The sequence below is a fragment of the Pteropus alecto genome, unplaced genomic scaffold (genome assembly GCF_000325575.1).
Source record: "Pteropus alecto unplaced genomic scaffold, ASM32557v1 scaffold95, whole genome shotgun sequence".
Classification (NCBI taxonomy): Eukaryota; Metazoa; Chordata; class Mammalia; order Chiroptera; family Pteropodidae; genus Pteropus; species Pteropus alecto.
Window position 1 is genome coordinate 10,291,201 of NW_006441071.1, and position 12,067 is coordinate 10,303,267.

Sequence of the window (12,067 nt, forward strand, 5' to 3'; positions counted from 1 at the left end):
TACAGGTTGAACAAAAATAAAGTTGTTATGTTTTCTAGATGCATCGTCTGTGAGTGCTTGGTGTGTTCCCTTCTTTATAATTATTATTATTTTTATTCAGTTAAAGCTACCAGTTTGAAATGATGATCCTAATCTTTTCAGGAAATAATAACTCCTAAACTTTTTCAGTCTGCCTGAGAAATAAAGTTAAAACCATTCAAAACAGAACTTCAATATTATAAAAACAAACATTTAAATTTTTTTTTAGAAAAATCCTCGATTTGAATTATAAAAGTACAGCATGGAGATGAATGAAATCCAATTTCTAAAGGGCAGAAATGCATTCTGACAAAGCAAGAGGAAAGCTCACTGACTACTCAAAATAGAACACATTGGAATATTATAATAGTTCTCAAATTCAAGTTCTTGTGCTGCTAGTGTTTTGCAAATTATTTTCTATAAAATATAATAGCAGCTACTTGAACCATTTTTCCCTCAGTAGCTTTGGATTGATGAGAGGGTTAGGATAATTCAAAAAAATGGAAAGAATTCATCTGGTTCACAGACGAATGTCCAGCTGAGCATTAAGACAAGGTCTTAAGCATCTCTAATCTAGCTCAAAATCCACCTTATGAATTAGGCTTATAAAAGAGAGAAGAAACAATAAAACCCTCTTCTCCTTTGCATTCCCTGAAGTAACAGAAAATAGAGTAAATATTGTTAGAAGAAATGAACCTGCTACTATGATTTTCCCCCTTACTGAAGATGATTATCTTGGGAAATCCCTTTGTATATGCTCCTTTTATGTTCTTAACATCCAGGAGATTCTAAGTTGGATTCTAAGTTAGATTCCTCCTATGTCCAACTTTAAGAAATTATATAAATGTAGAAAATCTATAGATGTTACTAAAATTGGTATGACCTAATCTACAGGCTTGGTCATAGTACAGTTATTTTTTTCAACAATAAAAGTACAGGCTGATGAATTTACACCATTCACACATTTAAATTTTAAAAATTCACCTACACATACTTATCTAAAGAAAAATGTGAGAATATCAACTTAAATAGTGTGGGCAGGATGTTGATAATTATTTCAGCTAAGTGATGAGGGGTTCTTGCACTTTTCTATTTTTGTATATATTTTGCATTTTTAATAATAATGTGTAGGAAAAAGGTAAATCTCAGGGCGCAATTCTGCCAGTCATTACACCCAAGGAGCCATGTTCCAAAAGAGTCATCGGCTCTTCCTTCAGTGAATTTCATTTCCTGCTCAGTCTCAGAGTGAGAGCATTTTCTCATGTGAAGAGTAAGCCTAGGTAGGATTCTATGAGATGTGTTTTTCATTCAACACGGACATCAAATGAAAGCCAGCATTTTTATCTGATGCTCAAGTGAAGACACTCCAATTTATTCTAGTGCCAGAGGTAATGTCTGCATATGCCTAACTGCTAGAGGAAAGAGGAAATTTATTGCATCTATTTAAATAAGAGAGGGTTTCAAAGGTGGCATTAGCCAAAGGGATTTTCAAGGGAATTCCACTATAGGTGAGTTTGCCTTATGTATTGACTTGAGACCCTAAATCTCACCTGAAGCATCATTCCCTTCCCTGTCCTTCCATACCAATTGTCTGTGACATGCTTGGGATCAATGCTTTCAAAACCCAAAGAGACCAGGAATCTCAGTCTCTAATATTAGTCTGGCTTTATAACACCCTGCAATGTCACCATTGGAAACGTGTTCTGTACTGTCCACAGCTATTGTTTCCAGAGTCCTGAGAGGTTTCCAGCCTCCTTTTCTTCCATGCGCATTCAAATCTCTTCTTCCTCCAAAATACCCTCACTCTAATTGGACACTTTTAACCTCTGACAAAACTTATGAGTCTAGTCTGTCTTGTTACTGATGGTTGGACATAAGGAAGAGAAATGAAAGAGTAGGAGAGCACCAGATCTGTGCTTTATAGTTCTCATAGTCTGGAAACAACCTCCTATTTCATTCTTGGAGCAAGGCCCGAGGCCTGAGATAACTAACTAGGCTCCAGGGTTTATTTGAATTAAAAGTAAAGAAAATTATCCTTTAATCTCTGCGGTGAACTGAACCATTTCAAACCCAAATTGGCTACAACTATTAAAAGGAGAAAAATGAAACAAGAGCATCAGAGAAGCAAAGACTTAGGGTCATCTAATGGGGTCCCTAAAGATTCCTGAAAGGCTTCTGTGATGTAGAGAGGCTTGTCCTTAAAATCTATGACCAAAATATTCGAATGCAATTCTAATGCAATTCAAAACACCATTTCGTATTGTACCCAAGAGGACAAGGAGTGACAGAGGGACAGACTTGGGCAGGGAATGGAATTGGACACATCTCTCGCAGCCTGTTTATTGTATCTCCATGGGCATCCTACTCCTTCATAAGTCATTTCAAACTGAGAGATCTTAGGCTGATATGTATCATAAATCTCTTTAGAACCAATTTTCATATTTATAAAATTGTGTGTCTATGTATTTCTGTCTAGATAGACCAATTTTCAAATCTCAAAACTTCTCTCATCCTACCCTTTAACACTTTAATTCACAACACATCAGAATGTATCCTCCATCTTTGCCTCAGTTTCCTTAATTTTTTGCAATATAAATTTGAAAACTGAGTGATCTTCTATTAGTAAAGATCTACTGCAGAAAAAAGAGCTAAGAGAAACCTAGATAGGCCTGGAGAGAATAAAGTTGTAGAGATGAAAGAAACATCTTTATTTTTCTGGATCCAAAACAACCAGGCGGTTGGATTAATTTAACCAAGCGTTCACTCAAGTCAATTAAAAAAAAAAATCATTAGCCAAGCACTTTGTTGAACGATTGGTTGAGGTGATGATATCAAAAGAATTCCAAGCAGAAGGTTTTTGTGAACATCGTACCGTTATCTTTTCTGCTTCTCCTATCTATCCTACTTGTTTTGTTGTGTGTGTGTATTTTTTAATGGGAGCTCATTGTAAAACAAATAAGGAAAACAAAAATATAAAAAGTGAAGAATGAAATCTCCATTTTATTCAAGCATACTCCTTAGACAGAATCATAGTATTTCTGTATATATCCCACAATAATTTTTAATATTATTCTTTAATCTACTTTCCAATTTAGCAACATGTTTTGATAATCTTTCCAAGTCAGTATGTAAAGAACTACCTCATTTATTTTAACTGCGAGTATTAAATTTTTAAAGGTACCCTATTTAACTGATCTCCTGATCAGTGAACACTTTCCTACTTATCTCTGATGGAGTTCTACTGAATCATTCCTTTCATGGGTTTCTGTGTCAGAGGAAAGGTAGGAATATTCCTTCCTAAGGTATGTCTTTGGGTCCCCAAGAAAGAAGAAGCTCCAGTGACACATGTAACCACTTAGGCAAAAAATCTCATTGGGCAATGTGATTTTAGCAAAAGTACATTTTCATGGGCTAAATAGCATTTCTGTGTGCTTAATAATTTTTGGAAACACCTCAAAATTCTGTTAAATTTACTATATATTATCTTTAGCTCTCAAAATGTTGTTGTTCGTGATCTGGCTCCTCTCCAGCCTCACTCAGTTCTCACTCCTTCCCCACATGCTCTCCAAGCTGTAGTTATCTGAACTGCTGGCTATTCTGCTGGGAGGCCATACTTCACCCCACCTACCTCTACATACGGTCAGCTCTATGCCACAAATCCCCCTTCCCCTAGTCTCTCCAGTGAAATAGTCCGTGTTCAAAAGCTTTGACTATTGTTTTCTTTGTAAATCCTTTCCTCTTCCTCCTCCCATACCACCTCAGGAAATCTGGCTGTTTTCTCCCCTCCATCTCCAATGAATCATGTACATTTCTCAGATAAAATACTTCTCATATCCTATTGTAATTAAGTCTGGCTTCTTCTCTGCAAGATAAGATTGTTGAAGAGGGGCACTGCTTTTGACTGTTTCACCCAGTGGCTAGCCCAGAGGAAGAAGTGCCTAGATGTCAGGTGACTTAACTCAAAAGGCAGCCACCCAGAGAACCTCTTCTCACCCTGCATAGGCTCCAGGTGAGAGAAACTGACAGGATACTTCTATGATCTGAAAGTGCATGTGGACATTTTTATATGATTATCATTTCAAAAGTTGCCTTTTCTGCTCAAGCTGCCATCACACTGAGAATTATGTCATCCATCTTTTACAGTACACATTTCCCACTGCTAAGTAATGCTCAACAATGTACTGTAGCATCCAGTACAATAGCAAGTTCCATATGGCTCCTCATACATTTACTTTTATGTTCACTGGCAATTTAGAATGGCATTGTTCATTATATTTCAGATGTCAGCCCGCCTGGAGCCTATCCAAGGATGTGTATTTAGACTGTCAGAAAGTGAAAGGCTACATTGGGCATGACTCATTACCGTGCGATAGATGTGAGAGAGCATTTCAGGGGAAAAATCAGCTTTAATCAGTGTCAGTAGATGTCGTGTGATTTTTCCCAGCACTGATAACGATGCATCAATTCAGAAATGACAGCTGCTGGACACCTGCCATTGTGTCCTTTATACTTCTCCATACCACCGGGCTCCAAACTGGTCATTGATCTAATTTGTTTCTGTTTTTGGAGGCTCAACAGTAGTAACAACAAAAATAAAACATAAGTATCATTTTTAGCAAAATTAGGTATATAACCATGGTGACTAGCATAACTGTTACTGTATACTGGCCTTTGCTTTCACAGGAAAAGCTCTGCTTACCTAAAGATTACACGGAAAAAATAAGATTTTCCCACTTCTGGAACTCTCTCTAAAGGTAGCACATTATGTACTTTCTAATAGCTTATCTTATAAGTTTCGTATAAGCCCTATGAAGTAGATCTATATCGTCATCTCTATTTTCCATCTGAGACATCTGAGGTTCACTAAAGTCAATAATTAAATAGTGTATCCCAAGAGAATTAATGAGTGTCAGGAGGACTCAAACCAAGAAGTCCTGTCTCCATGGCTTTCCAGATGAGTATTCATGATAGAAAAAGTCTGAATGAAATCACTGCAAATACCCGCAAAGAGCTCTAGATAAGAGCAACAATCAAAGCAAAGAAACTAAAAGAAGACAACTTTCCCAGAGTTTTCGATTTTCCTAATATTGGCCCTATTCTTCTGGCATCTTAAAATGAGCCCAAGAAATGGAAGCTATTTCTACTTTTCTGTAAGTTGCCATAGGTGCACCTTGATGAAGTATCAAGAACTATACACTTTCCTGTTTTGTTGCTACCATTGAAAAACTGTTCTATTCTTATCACATTATTTATACTGTTAGATGCCCAGAAGAAAAGGTCTGTGGGTATATCTCTTTATAATATGGCTTTGCAAATAGATAAGCATTTCTTCTAATAGAATGTAAACAAAGCTATTTTCTCCTCAAGGAATACACTTTCTGAGGATGCCAGTAGGTAGACAAAAACCTGAGGAATTATGATGACATGCTACCATATCCTTGCGCGTGGGATACCTAGTAAGAAATCATTTTTCTTCCCTTCCCTATAATTTTCTTCTTTTCTCTTGCTATGCCTTAATAACTCTGAGAAATGGGAAACTTGAAAGCCATAGCTGTTCCAATTTACTAGGCTTTTTAAAGACAGCTCCATGAGATCCCCAAAGGTCTTCAGTGGTGTGGCTGATGGATTCCAGAGTCTCTCAGGCTGATATACTTCCTCGCTTTCTGGAATCATTTTTGAAATGCAAGAAATAATTCCTGAGCACTTTGGCAAAATTTGATTCTCACTAGGAGACAGCATAGATAAAAACCTACTCACTAAGCGACATAGGCATGGCACACAATTTTTGTTTGCTTGTTTGTATTAAAATAGGATTAGGAGTAAAGTAGATCATGATAAAGTTATGAATTCTGTTGTGTCCCTTCAGTGAAACATTTGACAAACTGTATCCTTGATGTCTTTAATAATATATAATATTACCCATTGGATCATAATATGGTTAGTATATGCATAGTTTCTTAAATTCTTTTACCAAATATTTTGCTTATGATTTTGGAAGAAATTTAGTGTATGTTGTATATCTCAGGGCAATATTAGAATATCCCTGTTTTTTTGTTTTTTGTTTTTTGTTTTTTAAAAACCTGTTTGTTCCTGGCAATATCAAATGCCTCTACTGTGATTAGATTTTCATAAAGTCATTTTTATGATTTTGATAAGTATTTAAAAATTATTTTGAAGTTATACTTTAAATTGTGTATTGGTGAGAATTGACTAATTTATGGCAATAGGTTAATAATTACAAGAGAGGGTTTCTTTTGAGGTAATGAAATAATTACTTCAGTGCTGAGTAGATCACCAATATACTCCTCAGTTGAAAATTTTTAAATATTTAAAGTATTTGAATTGGTTCTTAGAGAGTATTCAAAATATACAAAAATAACTAGGTCCCTGTGTAGCTTGTGGCACCACTGGTAAAGCATGTGGCCTAAGTAAGACACCATACCTTGTACTTTTCCTACCAGAAAACAGGGAAACAATTGACCAGTGAGAGAATCTCGCATGATCACATGATTAATTTTATCCAAAGAGATGTGAGCAGAAGTAATATGTTTCACTTCCAGGACAAAAGGTTAAAAAGTAAGCGTTCTTTTTCTGTGTTTTCTTTCCCCTTTCACAAGGTCTGATGAGACCTGGGTCCCTGAATCATTAGGTAAATAACTGCCCATTGACCTGAAACTGTTAACTCACTGTTATGTGAGTGATTAAAAAAACTTCTGTTCTGTTGAGACACTGAAATTTGTTTTGTTGTTTTATTTTTGTCAGAGCTGGTGTTACTCAAATAACATAGGTCAGAGCTCTGTGAAAGTCATTGCTCTGCCCATTAAAATGGGAGCAGACAATCTAATAGAACCTTGAGTTCAAGTTTATTGGTTAACACAATTATATAATTTTCAGGTGTACATTATATTTTGACATCTGTATATTCTATTGTGTGTTTACCACCCAAAGTCCAATTTCCTTCAGCTACCATATATTTGATCCCCTTTACCCACTTCACACTCCCCCTACTCCCCTATATTTAATGTATGCCTATGCTGGCTCTTGCATGCCATGATATAACACAGTCGAGCACTGTGGTTCAACAATGAACAAGCTGGATAAGGCTGTTGCTCTTACAGAGTTCACAGTCTACTGAGGGATATAAATAAGAAAACACAATGCATATATAAAAGCTAAGCTAGGGATTTGGAGATTTCTCTGGGAGCACTTAGAAGTGGTTACTAACCCAAGCATAGAGTGTTCAAGAGAAGTGATATTGAATTTGTAGGCCTCTTAGAGGCAAACTCAGCCCTGGCAGTAGCACTGACATGCAGACCTAGTGTAAGCTGCATTCTCCTTTTTCGTTGTGTTGAATTTTTTCCCAAGATGCTCTAAGCCTTTTCTAAATTCATTTCTTTAATTATCACATCTCCCCATGAAAGTGATACATATCATATCTTTTTATCTCCATCTGATAACTGTCAGTGCAAGTATTCTGGGTTGGGCAAGTGCATTTGAGAGGAAGAGAAAAAGCGAAACAAAGAGAGACAGAGATAGGGAGGGAAGGAAAGAGAGAGAGAAGAATTATCTATATGTCCCAGGAAAATTTGCCTCTTGTGAAGAGATATTTTAATTTCAGGGCTGGGTGTAAGCTAGCCTTGAATATGTAATGGCTAACATGATTGCCTACTGAGCCACCGTCAATCCAGATTTGAAACCTCATTACTGTAAATTGCTTTGGGATACCTTGAGCATGAAAAATACAATAAAAAATAAAATCTATTTTGCAAAGAAGGTGGTAAAACTGTAAGGATAAATTTTAGAACTCTCTTTATGGAACTAGGGAGCCAAAAAGAATACAAAGGACCCTGACTCTTCCCATGGGGAGCAGTGGCATCTTTGAAAGAAGAGGAAAAACAAGATTAAAATAATTTACTTTCTTCCCCAGAAACAACAAAGACCTAATTAACTGAGCATGTCTCAATACACTGACCTTTATTATTTGTTATCTATTAAGATGTTTCTAACTAGAAACCATTGGTGACACACGCTAATTGTATCCTATTTGTGTTGACTGTCATGCCCTCTATAATAATCATTTCTTTCTACAAAATTGCCACATGTCAACACTTCAGCCTAAAAGTCCAGTTAAGCCACATGTGACCTCCAGTAGGCATAATTTGGGTAAGTTTTTATTCTTTGTCTGTCTGTCAAGGAAAGACAAGGACAACAACACAACAGGAAATGACTTTAACTTAGTATTGAAGATGTATTACAGATGTTCTTCTCCCCTCACCCTCCCAGTGCTTAACCTTCCTTATGCTGCTACAAAATACCTTATTCTAGCTGTATGGCATTACTATCTTACTGCAAGAAGACTGTTACTAAAATAATTTTTTTAACAGTATTGATATTAATTGACCATGAGGCACAGATGCTATGTTTTCTGAGAATGAAATCTTTACTAGGAACCATGATTGGCCTAGGATCATTTAAAATCAAAATCCATAATATTATCTAAAAGCACAGTGTTTGGTATAATGAAGAAAGCATTAGGCAAGGATTCAAGGGTACTGGATTCCAATTCCGGCTCTGATATCAACTAGCTGGGAGACCTTGGGCAAGTCAGTCTCTTTGATATGATGTTTCCTCATCTAAATAAAATGTGAATAATCTGTCTACAGACTTCACATTTGCTTTATCTCATATTTTTGGAGCTCTGTGGACTTTCTTTGTTGCACTTATCAGAGTTGTATTTTTAGTATTATTGTATGATTTTTTGGTTAATGACTCCCCTTCGCATTGATGCTCCATGAGAGCAGGGATCATATCTAATTTTGTCTATTATTTCATCTCTACTTTCTGGCACAAGTCTGACACAAAGCAAGTACTCAATAAATATTTCTTAAAGAAATAAATAGATGAACAACATTTAGAGAAGAGTCTATTATTTTATGGTATTGCCTCAAAAAGACTTACTGAATGGCCCAATCTACATATGGCTTCTCTGAATTTCCAGGGCAACTTATATATTTCTGTGTTATAGAGTTTATACCATTCTATCTTGCATCATAATTATTTAGGTTTCTGAAAAATGCTCTGAATGACTGCACAATGCCTTATGTACAATAAAACTCAATAAGTATGTAGTGAATGTGAGACAATATCTGTGCCTTATTTATCTTTATATCTCAAGGCAATAGATGCTTATTAGTGTTTCTTTTTTTAATTAAAGCTGATGACATTTCACTGATTTGTTAGGGATATTTAGACCTTAAGTAACAGAAAGCTCAACTCAAACAGGCTTAATCAATAAAGTCAATAAAGCTTAATCAATAATTTATGACTCCTGTAACTGAAAGCCCAGCGTTAGGCTTCAGAAGAGTTAATATTTTCACTGAAGTTCCAACTTTCTGTCTCTTCTTTCTACCTTCCATAATTTCTATCCCTTTCTAAGAGTGCTTGTTCCTAAGATGGCTGTAGCAGCTTCCTAGAATTGTATTTTCTTGAATAGTATTTACTATGTGCCAGTGATTAAGTATTAGCTCACAGAATCCTCAAATACATAGATAGGAATAATTAATATTCCCATTTTACATATGAGAACATTGAAGGACAAAGAGATTAAATAACTTGCTCAAAGTCATACAAATGGAGTACCCATGATTTAAACCAGGAAATACATCTCAAGTGTTTGCTCCAAACCACTGTACTTTCTTATTTAATACAAAATTTAAAAAAAAAAAAAAAAGCAAGCTTCTATTTTATTAGATCCTGGAGAATAAAATGAAAATTATTTTCCCTGCAGAACCAAGCAAATATCTTTTTGCACCTGATTGGCCTGATTGGGTTAAGTTCTCATTCTAGTCACACCTGGTGGCCAGTGGTAGAAGACATGAAGATTGGCTTAAATCTATTAGAATCAAATTCTGAAACTGAGTGGCCTGAAAATCTTAAGGCCTGAATAGGGCAGAGTAGCTATCCAAGCAAAGTCATTGAGACTGTTACCATGGGTATGAGTAAAGATATGTTGGATGAACAGGAAAAAAAAATCAAATCCCACTATAACTGGTAAATCTCCCCAAAATATTTTAAAAGTTTACATACCAAACCTTCTACATCTTCAAGAAAAAAAATGGAATCCTAGATACATCTATTGAGAAATAGGAATTTTAGTTTGTATATAATAACTGTTGTTGATCAGAGGAAGTCTACTTGCATGGTAGCCAAATATAATTGATTACACTGGTTAGATGGACCAAGAGATTTATTTGATTAAACTTTAGAACTGGAATTGCTCTATAATTGTTCCATAATTGAGCTTGTACAAATAGTTTAAGAAAACTACTTCGGGTTTAAGAAAACTCAAAGAATCTGTTTACTAAGCTTTGGTCTGCAATAATCTGGTGAGTAAACATTAGAATCAAATCATCTGGCACCTAGTCATAGTTTGAGAAAACCGAAGGGGAGCAGATCATTGAGCCACTAAATCAGCATAAATCAGCACTAAAAAAAAATGGTTTCCTAGTTTATAAATTTATACCCTCATATTGGTACCTTTCCGTACTATCTAGAATACACCTGAACTTCCAATATGCTTAACTGAAAAGATAAGGGATCTGGTTTAGAAAATAGCTGACCTTAGCTGAAAACCAGATGCTTGCAACTCGGCTGTAATTTCTGGGGTAAATAAATTATGGATAAAAACAACATTTTAGAAACTCTGGTATCAGTGAGCTAATGGGCAGCTCCAGACAAAGAGTGGAGAAGAAAAGCGTTGTTATTTGAGGATGGTAATAAAAATAATTATCTGTGTGCCAGGAAAAAAAAAAAAAAGCTCTAAAAGCCATGATGAGTCCATAGAATCAGTGAACAAAAGAAATTTTCTAGAATTATTTGACCTAATTACAACTGAGGATTTGTCGGCTGTTTTTGTAAATGCTTTAAGAATGTAGCACTCACCACAAAATGAACTATATCATTAATAGGTCTTGCAGTGTAAAACCTGGAGTCACAAAATGCTTAGAGACTATGGACAAAGAACAAATGAAGCACTGGGAATAAAATGAACAAATCGGCCAGATAGAATAAATAGTGAAAAGAATGGAAATAAGGAGAGAATCAGAAAATTAGTGCAATTTCTGTGCAAAACTAAAAATGTAATGAAATAAATGCAGAACCAAAGAATAGTACTTAGTAAAAGAACATTCTAGCTCTACATTCAGATAAGATTATCAGCCTCATCATCTAATTATCTCTGATTTATTTAGCATCTATGCAGAAACAAAAAAAGATAAAAGGAATTAAAACTATTGCTGAAGAATAATTAGCAAGAGATATTATTTCTGACCACAAAGATTATTTTAAATTAATTGACAATCTTTTAGGAGCCTAGGCATTTGGGAGTACAACTACATTTTAGACATGATTTGTGGTGGGGATGATCATTCCAAAAACATATTTAACTACTTGGTAACCAGAATCTTCCTTTGTATATCTTTCTGAGAAGTCCTGTATCCTGGCAAACATCTGTTTTCTCTGATACTGTTCTTGGGTTGCTGAGTGTTGCCTGAGAAAATCACATTATCATCTAAGTTGGTTCCTTTACAATATTGTAATTTTGAAACTCAACTTGTGTTTTTTAGCGCTGTTTAAGAATTACTTACACATCTCTCTTTTGCTCTCTTTTGTAATCCCAACATTTTACTGCTCCAAATTCTACTATCTTCCTTAAACGTCTGTAGTATTTATCATTTTCTACATTCTTCCCCTCCCCCATAATAACTTAACTTCTTACTTCCCAGCCATAAACTTTCCTAATTCTCTTTCCTCTATTTCTTATCTATATCCATATTTTTGCCAGTTCTTTGTCTTCTACTCTATCTCTAAAAGAAAGAAGGAGCATGAAAATCCCTTCTGCAGTCCAAGTTTTATCCCTCAGTTATGCTTTGGAATATACTCTCTGCTATCTGCAGCAAACATTACTTGACCATCTAGTCTTTATCTATTTTCTTTCTCTCTCATTCACCTTCTCCTTCCCCTCTCTTTTATGCTCAAATCCTCTCTAAGA